Genomic DNA, 11,391 nt, shown 5'->3' on the forward strand with positions numbered 1-11,391 from the left:
ACTGGGGTCAGAGTTGCCCATGTTAACACAGGGTAGTTGGGATTTGAATGGGTCAAGGTGGGGGGGCTCGGTGGGGAGGCAGACTCAGGGCTGTGGAATCTTAGCCACACACAGGAGGTCCTGGCTCTGTCGTTGGCGTTCAGGGGAGGTGGGCGGAGGGCGTGAGCAGGCATGGGTGGGAGGAGAGCAGGACGCACCCTCCCCCTCCCGCTCTGTCTTCCCCACACAGCCTGGGCTGGCCCTCCCCTGTCTTTTTTCTTTTTTAAAGTTTTTATTCATTTTGAGAGAGACAGAGACAGAGGGCCTGAGTATGGGAAGAGCAGAGACAGAGAGAGAGAGAGAGAGAAAGAGAATCCCAAGCAGGCTCCTCACTGTCAGCATGGAGCCTGACAAAGGGCTTGATCTCTCACGAACCGTGAGATCAAGACCTGAGCCAAAACCCAGAGTTGGAAGCTTAACTGACTGAGCCACCCTGACGCCCCTGGCCCTCCCCTGTCTTGATGGTGGGTCCTGTGGATGCCGAAGGAAGGACCCCTCCCCCACTGCAGAAAGCCCACAGATCCCTCACGGCCTCTTTACCCTATTCACTCTTCCCAGGGCCGTCCGTTCCCCTCACATCAGACCTCAGGTAAACCAGCAGGTGACGGCAGGGGTGCACCCCCATTCCTCCTGGTGCATGCCCCCTCCATACTTTCAGCGTGGGACGACGCCTTTTATTACAACTAGGCATAAGATCAGGCGCTGGTTGATGCGACCGTTGCCTGATATTCACTCTGAAATCTAGCCACTCGATCAGCCGGTGCCAATGACTGATTCCAGGTTGATTTCCATTTCAGTAGGAGAAAGGGATTTCTGTTTAAAAGGCCCCTGACCCTGAGCTGGAGGCCTGGTAGCCAGCTTCACAAAACGGACCCTGTAACCCTTGCTCTGTAGTTTGCATGTGCTTACGGAATCTTCTCCCACATCGAGGAAGGCAGAACTTTGTACCCAACGGCAGGTTGCAAAAACGACGGTGCGTGAATTCTGAAGCTCGATCGTTAAAAAAAAAAAAAAAAAAAAAAAACCACCACTGGGGTGTCTAGCTTGCTGTCTTGGGTACCTCACTTTGAGGGAAGCCTGCCTCCACGTCAGGATGCGCTCCTGCAGCCCGGGGGAGGGCGCCACGCGGTGGGGAGCTGAGGCCCTCACTGCCAGCCAGCGCCAGCCCCCCACCGGGCCCTGCGAGCCAGCCGCGGAGGAGGCAGGCCTTCTGGCCCCCGTGGAGGCTTCCAGAGTCTGCCGCTGACATCTCCAGGGCGGCCTCAAGGGGCACCTCGCGCCACCAAGCCCGGCTGCTCCCACATGCCGGTGGAAATGATGTGGAATAATGAACGTGTCCCGTTGTTTTCAGCTGCGGTGTTTGGAGGGGATCTGTTGCGCAGAACTAGGAAACTGATTCTGGATGTTTGACCTTGAACCCGAGCAAGGAAGTCAGAAAGCAGAGGGAAACTTGTGGTCGCCATCAGGGAAAAGAAGAAGAAACAGAAGACCGGGGGGCTGGGAGGATTCATTCCGACAGCTTCATAATTTTGCCACGGGGTCTGTTCTGGAAGAACAAATGATACAAGCTGTCAGGAGAGTCACTTCCGCCTTTGGGAAGCCCCGCGTGCATGAGCTTGGACGGAACGCTGTGCTGGGATCACACAGGTGTGCCGCGGGGTCCCTACCACGATGTTAAAATGATTATCTTTATCATGAAGGTCTGTTACACAGAAGATGCCCTGTCAGAGTTAAAATCGTGCCCATATTATATTTGGTTGAGATCCGTCCCACGTACGTAAGGTCATACCATGAGGAAAAATAAGCTGAAGTCTGCAGAATTCATTTCGTTTACGACAGAGCATCTTTATTCAGTTTAGGGACCTCCAGTGGATGGTCTCTGTGGAGGGTTTCCGTTTTTTTTCTTAATCCAGAGAAGTTTCAAGTCCCAGAACCATCGCATAGATCCCACACAATAGAGAGAAAACGTCTTGTGCAAACAACATGTGGTTTCCCAGTGCAGATTTCTCCATCATGTCTTGTTGGAGACAAGTGTTAGAGACACTGTGCCAGGCCACCCGTTTCGAGGCGTGAGCGCTGGCCTGAGAACCAGGAGTCCCACGGAGGAACGTCTCCACGGGCAACTCCACGCTGACCAGCTTGAAGACCCGCCTGGGTGGAGAATTCTCAGCCCGAGGAAGCTGGACCGTCACAGGGCCTTTACCAAGCTGGCCTGCAGAGTTTTGTCTATTCTTGAGTGGTTTTTGTGAAGAGTAGCGATGGCTCATAAATAAGGCCTCCTGTGTGGGAATAGGTCACCCATTGGAGAGTCAGCCCAGCATCTGCTTCTACATGGTTCTGTGTATCCCACCCACTGATTAAGTCAAAGGCACACAAGGGTCCAAAGGGGTGTAATTGTTTGGATTACAGCTGAACAAACGTTTAGTCTCTAATCTCCACTCCCCCCTTCTCAGTGCACACATGGAGGGCGGAGAATCCATTCCTGCCCGTTGAGCTGGGGCTTGGCCACACAGCCTGCTTTAGCCAACGATGCATCAGCAGACGGGATGTGAGCAAAGGCTGGAAATGTGTTCACATTGTTGGGCTTTCCCTCTTGTGCTTCTCTCATTGCCATAAGAATATGCCCTAGGCAGCCCCTCATTCCAGGAAAATAAGAGACACAGAGAGGCAGACCACCCCAGTCAACCTGAAGACCCACAGCTTGACAAGGGTCAGCTAACCCACAGATGCATGAGGAAAACAACCCTGAAATCTTTCTGGTTGCTTGTTACGCAGCATTACAATGGCAATGGCTGCTGACTGAGACATACGCTAATTCCATTTTTTATGTATATGCTATTACATTCAAAGGGAGAATTGTGCCTGAGGTCAAGGCCTTCAGGAATATCAAGAATTTCCTGGAGAGGGAGTGTACTCAAGAGATTGTCTCTCTGCCCTTTGACCCTGCACCTGACCCGGAAATATCAGTGCTCGATTAACCTAGGACTGGTGCCTTGGGAAATCTCACCATGCAGGCTCACCCCCATTTATTCCTGGTGGTCAAGTTGAACTCAGGCTTTTCCTCTCACACTTCTTCAAAGGGTAATGATCTAATGATTTTTAATCATCAGAGGGCTCCTCTGCTTTTTGTACATTCCAAACATTTTTCTAAAATCCTAACGTGAGGAGTTGCTTTGCTCCTTAGTGTACAGATCATTTTCTTCCGACCTAGGTTTCTAAAGAGACGGTGACATGATAAAAAATAAAGCGGGGGGAGGGGGGTGCGGCGCCTGGGTGGCTCAGTCAGTTAAGCGTCTGACTTAGGCTCAGGTCATGATCTCGCAGTTCGTGAGTTCGGGCCCCGCGTCGGGCTCTGTGCTGACAGCTCAGAGCCTGGAGCCTGCTTCGGATTCTGTGTCTCCCTCTCTCTCTCTGCCCCTCGCCTGCTCATGCTCTGTCTCTCTCTGTCTCTCAAAGATGAATAAACGTTAAAAAAAAAAAAAAAAAAAAAAGAGAGAGAGAGAGAGACGGCGACATGGGAGAGAATGGGAAATAGATCTGAGGTTTGTGGAATCCGAGCTGAAAATAGTTCCATATCAACACTCGCCATTTGGGAGGTGACTGTAGCCAACAGTGTACAAAAGTCCCCCTCAGAGTCAAACAAAACTCCCTTCTTGTAGAGCTGAGCTTGCAGGGGTCCTGGCAGCCCCACGTGGCACACGGATGCTGGGGATTTTCACACGGGGGGCCTCGCTGTCTGTGTGGGAGAGCCCACCGGGAAGAGGCCCATTCTTCAGAGTGGGAAAATGTGGGCTCTGTGCCGCGCTTCAAGAAAAGACGAGGGGCCGCCACCCTGCGCGTCCTGAACCAAGGAAGTGTCCTGCCGCTCTTTGGACACTAGAGGGCAGCGTATGCTCATGCCACTAGAGGACAGAGTGCCTCAGCGCCCGGGGCCCTGCTGGATGGGACCACAGCCACAGCTTTTCCTGCGGAGCCCACGTGGTAGCTTCTGTAGAGATCTAGGCTGAGGGACTTGGCTGCAACGGGCTGGCACAGAAGAAAGGCTTTTAAGGGATTCTGCTCCTGGACCCCTACCTGATTTGTGGAGATGCGCAGATAACCCACAAGCCCTTGGCTGGAAGCACATAGGATGGGCCTTTGGTGAATTGCGGTTCGGTTACTTACCTGTGTGACTGGAGCATGTCACCGTAGGAATGCATCTTGTGAGGATTAAATAAAGTCATGCCTGCTACGGGCTTGTCACAGCACCGCTCAACCAGTGTTAACAGGCAGCCAAACTGGTGGCTTGGAAAGGGACCCCCCCCCCGTTGGGCATGAGCCCCCTGAAGAGACCCAGCAGGCAGGCTGCTGCTTCCGCACAAACCCCTGCCCCTTGGTGGGGGTGAGGGGGGAAGTGCCACCATATTTGTTGAAGCAGAGACCTCAGTCCCAGGCCATGTGACCTCTTGAGGCTGGCAACCTTCCGCCGCCGCTGCACAAGAAGAACCCCTCAGGGCAAGACCCCTGGGGACAGAGCAGCAATGGGCGGGCAGGTGTGAGGCATTGGCTGACCTCCACCCCCGCAGGCCTGCTCCTCCTGCCCCTCCCAGGCAGCTCCTGGATCAGGAGGCTCACAGAGGCCGATCCCCTGTGGCGCCTGATTGCTCCTGGGTGTCGCTGAGCTCTTTCCTATCCCTCCCTCCAGACATCCAAGTTGGCAGGTCAGGACAGCCCCTGGAATCATTTTGATAACACAGAGCCTAGTTATTCAGCGTCCATATCACCTGTTTTCAAATGAGCTCAGCCTTGGACGCTTTAGAAGATTCTAAAGGCAGTGAGTGCTGAGTGCCCCCCCGGGTGTTACAATCTGTAGATTGTAGTGGAGATGAATGAGTGAGAGATCATCTTGCCAGTGGCCTGGAGTCTAGACTTCTCAGTGTTAGACATGGCAGTTCACCAAGTGGCTGGGTGGCCGTAGGCAAATACTTAACCTCTTCCTACCCCAGGCTCCCGATCCACCTAAGCGACAAAATGGTAACTTCCGCTTCTCCCTCCTCATGGGGCAATTGTCAGAATACGTGAAGTCGGATGCCCTACATGTGCACAGTGGGCACCCTTTATACAGCACTTCTGTGGGGAGATAATTCTCCATGGGTCTCCCACGTGCCCACAGAAGAGCTGACTGCTTTTGTTCTGGACTTTGCTCAGGACCAGCTTGCCAAGGGTGTCTGTAGAGCGAACAGCCTGGGAAGACAGAGGCAGTGCTGTCTCCACAGCAAAGGCAGGTCTGTTCACTGCCCAGTAGAATGAGGAGAATGTGTCTCTGTGGGGCAGAGCTCACACCAGCTCACCACCCATTCTAAATGCCGTGGGCTTCCGGAGTGCAGGGTTCCTGTCCTGCATGGGGGTCTTATGTTGCCCCGTGAACTGGGTTTTAGGTTGGTGCAAGAAATGCTGCTACCCGGCTTGCTGCTATAGCTGTGAGGAGTAGAGTCCTTCATCTCTGACCCAAGAGTCTCGTGTCTTCCACCACCACCCGCGAAATTGGCTAGTTTACAAGGAAGGCGGCCGTGCCCAACCCCTCGTTGAGCTGAACAAAAGTTTGAGCCAATGTCTCCTTTCTGGCCTCCTCAACCCTCTGAGAGCCAGACACGGCAGTATTTTCATTCCCATTTTGCAGGTGAGGCAACAGACGCTCAGGAAGTTTAGGGACATTTCCAAGGTCAGCTAATACCATGGCAGAGGAGACCCGTCTGGACAGTAAGTGGAAACGATATTTCCTCCAAACCTCTCTTCTCTTCCCAAACCTTGATGGGGTAACTAGGAGTTACATGTGTGCTTGCTATTAAACTAATTTCTGGTTCCCTACAGAGAGCGAGTGGTACCAATGGGATTTTGCTTTATTATCCTCTTGCTCAAGGGACCAAAGTACATGGGGGTTTCCCTCGGCCATTCCTCCTGCGTCTGTCTCCCTGGAGCCTCAACAGTCACATACCTGGACACCTGGGCCAGGGGGCAGCTGGTGGCCTCCAGGTGATCCCCTTGGGAAAGCTTCAAGCCACACCCATCAGCCAGGCTCTCTCAGCCAAGGAAATGCTGAAATGCCCGCAGGCAGGGAGCCCTGAAAGGCCCCCCCTCGCCTCACCCCAGCCTGTGGGCGCAGGGAGGGGGCGGGCGGAGGCTGAGCTCCTAGGAGAGGAAAGGGCTGTGACTGCTGGGACTTGCAGCTTCCTCAGCAACAAAGGAGTTGGCACTGTGCGCCTGGAAGGAAGGTGATAAGAGGCGGCCAGCACTGGAGCAGAGGAGGGGCCGTCCCGGCCTCACTGCGGAGGGCAGTACTGAGCTCTCTGAGGGGACTTCAGCCGAAGCCACGGGGCCCCCAGAACGGGGGCTGGAGTCCAGCTATGAAGAAATGCACGAGTCCGACTCTCTCTTCCATCCCTTTGTGTTGTGTTTTATGTTATATTTTATTAATATATTTTAAGTTTATTTATTTTTGAGAAAGTGCGCGTGAGCAGGGCAGGGGCAGAGAGAGAGGGGGACAGAGGATCCAAAGCAGGCTCTGCACGGACCGCAGTGAGGGGCTAGAACTCACGAACTGTGAGATCATGTCCTGAGGCGAAGTCGGACATTTAACCGACTCAGCCACCCAGGCGCCCCTGTTTTGTGTTTTCTGATAAAAGGCAACTCTAATAAACCTCTCACATTAGGTTCCAAACATCGTGCGTGTGTACCTGCCTGTGTATATGCTTTTGTGTGTGTGTGCGTGTGTGTGTGTATATTTGCATGTGTGTGTTTGTGTGCATATATATGTATACGTGTATATCTTCTGTGTGTATATCTTTGTGTGTATTTGTGCATGTATATATTTGTATGGGTCTGTGTCTTTGTGTATCTGTGTGTGTGTGGAGAGTAGGATGAGGGTACACACTACACAAGGGGAAAGAAAGGGCTAGGCTGCCATTTGATATTTGGTGACAACCTCAGGTTCCTGATACTCTTGATATCAGGCTCCCGACCTGAGCTGAAACCGAGATTCGGGCCCTAACCGACTGAGCCACCCGGTCACCCCACGGGTGGGTTTTTTAAATAGCTCTCCAGATGATTCCGATGCACTGCAAAGACTCGGGCCACTCCGTCCGCACGGAGCACCTGGGACGCAGCCTGTCTGTAACAAGACACATTGTACGTGGAAAGAAACTGCACCCCAGTTTGAAGGCTCCATGCAGCACAAATGTAAAATAGCCCAATATTTGTGTATTAGACGTTGAAATAGCATTTTGATATATTGGGTTACATTAAATACATTGTGAAAAATAATTTTACCCCATTTCTTTTATTCAAAGGTGCTACTAGAGAATTTAAAGTCCCCAGTGTGGCTTCATTGGCAGCTCGCGCTGTATTTCTATCGGGTGCTGCGGCTCTAGCAGCCGCTTCGTGTTCCAGAAACGGGGCAGGGATGAAGTGGCCTGCCTGCCATCACGGACCTGTTGAGCCCAGGGCTGGATCTAAGGCAGCGACTCTACTCCCCACGCCTGCCTCAGAGCCAGGCGGCCCCACGCTGGCTCTGGGTGCAGCCCCGCTCGGGAGAGTGTCAGAAGGAAGCTTCGTCTGGAAGCAGAAGGCATTCGGTGGTTTTCACTGCCGGCCCCCTGCAGCACCCGGCAAAATGCCTGGCACCACGTAAGCAATCGACTGAGGCAGCCTGGGAAGTTGGTCCTCTGTGAGTATTGCTTCTGGATGCAAAGTCCTCGCCCTCCAAAGCCTTTGCAATGCTGTCCCCTGCTGGCTGGTCATCGCAAATGCTCTGTGAGGTCCCTCGGAAGCAACCTGCATGTGCGTGTGAGTGCACGCGTGTGTACCGTGAGTCACAGCAGCGTGTGTGACATGTGCGTGCGCTGTGTGTTACGTGCATGTGTTGCATGAGCGTGTTATGTGCACTGTATGAGTTGCATGAGCGTGTGTTACAGGTGCACGTGCAGAGTGTTGTGTGCGCACGTGTTGCGTACGTATCACATAGCGTGTGACGTGCACCGTGTGTCGCACAAGCGTGTGTTGCGTGCACACGCGCGGTGTCGTGTGTGCACGTGCTGTGTATGTGTATCGCATGAGTGCGTTACATGCGTTCCATGTTGCATGAGCGTGTGTTGAAAGAACATGTATTGTCCACGCACGCTGCACGAGCATGTGTTACCTGTGCAGGTGCTGCGGCTGTTGCCGCGAGCGTGTGTTGCGTAGGTGGGCGTGATGATGCGCGTGCGCACTTGAGCTTGCTCTAACACTCCCAAAGCTACAGTGTTCCTTAGCTTAACTCTTCCCCCCATCTCCTGTAGCAGCAGTTGCTGGGGCCAGACATCCTCGGTGGTTGTGGGAAGAGACCTCTGTTTACACGTCAGGGTCCCCAGACTTCAGGAAGGTCCTGCTGCCGTGCTGGGTCTGTCTACAACACAAAATAGTTTCCATAATTGTACACAGATGTCCCCCCCCGCTGGCCACAAGAAGTCTCAAGTAGGACATTCTAGTTCAAACCTGTTTTGTGGTTCAGATGTCCCCTGCTTCGCACTCCACAGCTTGCTTTCAGGCTGGTATCTTCCTGGGGGAGGGGGCGGTGGGGGATTGAGAGCAGTGGGGGCAGACTTGGATTCTCCAGAGTGGAGAGACCCTTGCCTGATGCCAGACAAGAAAAAAGAACAAGGCACAAATGTCTAATGGCCGAGCTTCCCAGGAGACCAAAAGCATGTGGCACAAAATTCACACATCGGCAACGTGTAAACGAGTGACTCGCTCTCCCGCACGCAGGCTCATCCGAGCGCGGCACATGAAGAACGCAGGTGGGGCCCTGGGGACGCAGGTGGCTTCCTCTCGGTCACTTTTGCAAGAGTAAAACTGAATCACATTATCGCTACAGACCGCACAGGCAGGGGCATCCTGTAAATCCACTCTGAAAAACATTCTCTCTTTTCCTCCAAGGGGCAGTTCAATTGTGGTTTCTGGCCAAGAATCAAATGACTAGTCCGCTAGCGATCTCACTTTCAACATGGTTTCCTCATCCATAAAACGGCCCAACTTTTCTCAGTGGGGTGACAGAGGCTCTCTGGAGGTTCTGTATGCCCGCAGCTCTCGGTCCTGGCTGCGCTGAGAATGACCGCGGTTCGTGTCTCCATGCAGACCCATTCCGTCGGAACTTCTGGGTGTCGGGGTTGGGGGGCGCCTGGATGTCTCAGTTGGTCAAGCATCCGACTCTTGATTTTGGCTCAGGTCAGGATCTCATGGTTTTGTGGATTCGAGCCCTGCCTCGGGCTCTGTGCTGGTGACATGGAGCCTGCTTGGGATTCTCTCTCTCCTTCTCTCTCTGTCTTGCTGTCTCTGTCTCTCTCAAAGTAAATAAACTTAAAACTAAAAAGGAAAAAAAAGAACGTCTGGGTGTCTGGATTGGGCATTGATGCTTGCTCTGGCCGGACCAGGCTTACGTCCGTCCCATGATGGACACATCTGTCCTACTGTGCTCTCGGTGCTCCCAATGGCAGGTGACATGGTGAAAGATGGCTTTGGGAGCAGGCTCGCTCACATTTAACCTAATCTGGCCGAAGGGAGTCTTGACTGGGGGCGGGATCAGGACCCACTTTCTGCAAAGGAAATAAAGTCAGGGCCAGGCTTCCAGCCCTGGGCTTCTCTGGGCTTTTAGGTTCCGCTCTCTCCCTCCACCTCACCTCTGTCCTCTGCTCCTGCACAAACCCCTTCCTCTGGTTACTCTTCCCGGGGTTGCCCAGGAGGTGAAGGGAGGGCTCATTTCCGTCCCTGTCTCCAGCCCAGCCAGGTGTAGGTCTCTGGACTGTGCTCACATGCCTGGACCAAAAACCCAGGGCAAGGGAAGGCCTTTTATTCATTTTTATTATTTTTCCCGGGCCTTTGCATTATGTACAGTTAGCTCTGACTAACCGTCAGAGATGGAAAGAGGATAAATTGGGAAGATAATTAACTCCCTCAGCACAGAAATTCTGCAGGGAAGTAGGAAAAATGTCAGGGTGCCCATTGTTGGCATAACCCCAGCCCCAGGCCTGCAGTGTCGCTAGGGAGGGCCCTAAACCCACCAAGTTGGCGTTCCCTCATCTTCTCTCAAATAACTTGTGCCCTCAGAAGGCTTACTGTCTCTTCCCCGAGGCCTATGTTTGGGGGAAAGGCAGATGCCTGTCTTTAAACAATCTTTGGTCCCAAATCAAGGAGCATGTGAAAAGTTTAAGGGGTCAAGTATAATCTAGAGAGATTATAAAATTCCTTGGAGTGCCTGGGTGGTTCAGTCAGTTGAACGTCCAACTCTTGATTTTGGCTCAGGTCATGATCTCACAGTTCATGAGTTCAAGCCCCGGGTCGGGCTCTGCACTCATAGTGCAGAGTCGGCTTGGGATTCTCTCTCTCCCTCTCTCTCTGCTCCTCCCTCTCTCTCTCTCTCTCTGTCTCTGTCTCTCTCTCAAAATAAATAAATAAGCTTAAAAAAACCCACATTAATCCTTTTTTGAAGGGATTCCAGAATTTGAACTGGAATTCTTCATTTGGCAGATGCTGGTCAGAGTTCTCCCAACCCTGATCTTCCTTTCTTCCTTTCTTCCTTCCTTTCTTCCTTTCATAGGACCACAAAACTCAAGTCATTTATACACTTCGCTTCCTTCCTTGTGGCTGGGTGTGGCCACATAGCTCGTTGTCACCCATGGAATGTGAACAGAAGAGGTATGCGCCACTCCCGCCTCACTTGCCACAGACGGAATTTGCTGCCCTGGACTCTCTTTCCCCTTCAGTGACATCTCATGGCCTGGCTTTGGTCTGGCAGCCAAGGACAGTACCCTAGGAGATGGTGGAGTCATAAGATGGACGTCTGGGTCCTTGCCAATAAAGGTCAAAGCTCTCGTTTTTAGCAGAGCTGATCCTCCAGTATGGGGAGAATTAATGAGTAGGAAATAGGCATCTGCCTTTCTTAAGGCACCGATTTTGGGGCTGTTTGTTACCCAAATGCACTCCCTCCGCTGTGGAAGTTTCACGGACCACATCCCCTGCATCTAGGTTAGTCCTCACGTGGCTATTCACGCCTATCTTCCCAAGAATGGCAACTTGCACGCCTCTATTTGCAAAATGCCTTGAATTCCATCCACCTTTCTTATAATCCCAGGTGCAGCAGAGGGTCCTCACAATGGAGTACCCTCCTACTTAGAGGTTGGGGTCTAGTGTTAGAGCATGAAGTGCAGATCGTGGACAAAGTACTCCTTGAAGAGTCTTGTAGTGTTCCTCCACGTCAAGAGCATTCCTCAGGAAGCCCACGACGGGCCAGCTTTTCATCTATCCTGGATAAAATGTTTGAGTGTATTCACAAGTTAAGTAGTA

This window comes from Leopardus geoffroyi, chromosome B4, assembly GCF_018350155.1.
Source record: "Leopardus geoffroyi isolate Oge1 chromosome B4, O.geoffroyi_Oge1_pat1.0, whole genome shotgun sequence".
Taxonomy (NCBI): Eukaryota; Metazoa; Chordata; class Mammalia; order Carnivora; family Felidae; genus Leopardus; species Leopardus geoffroyi.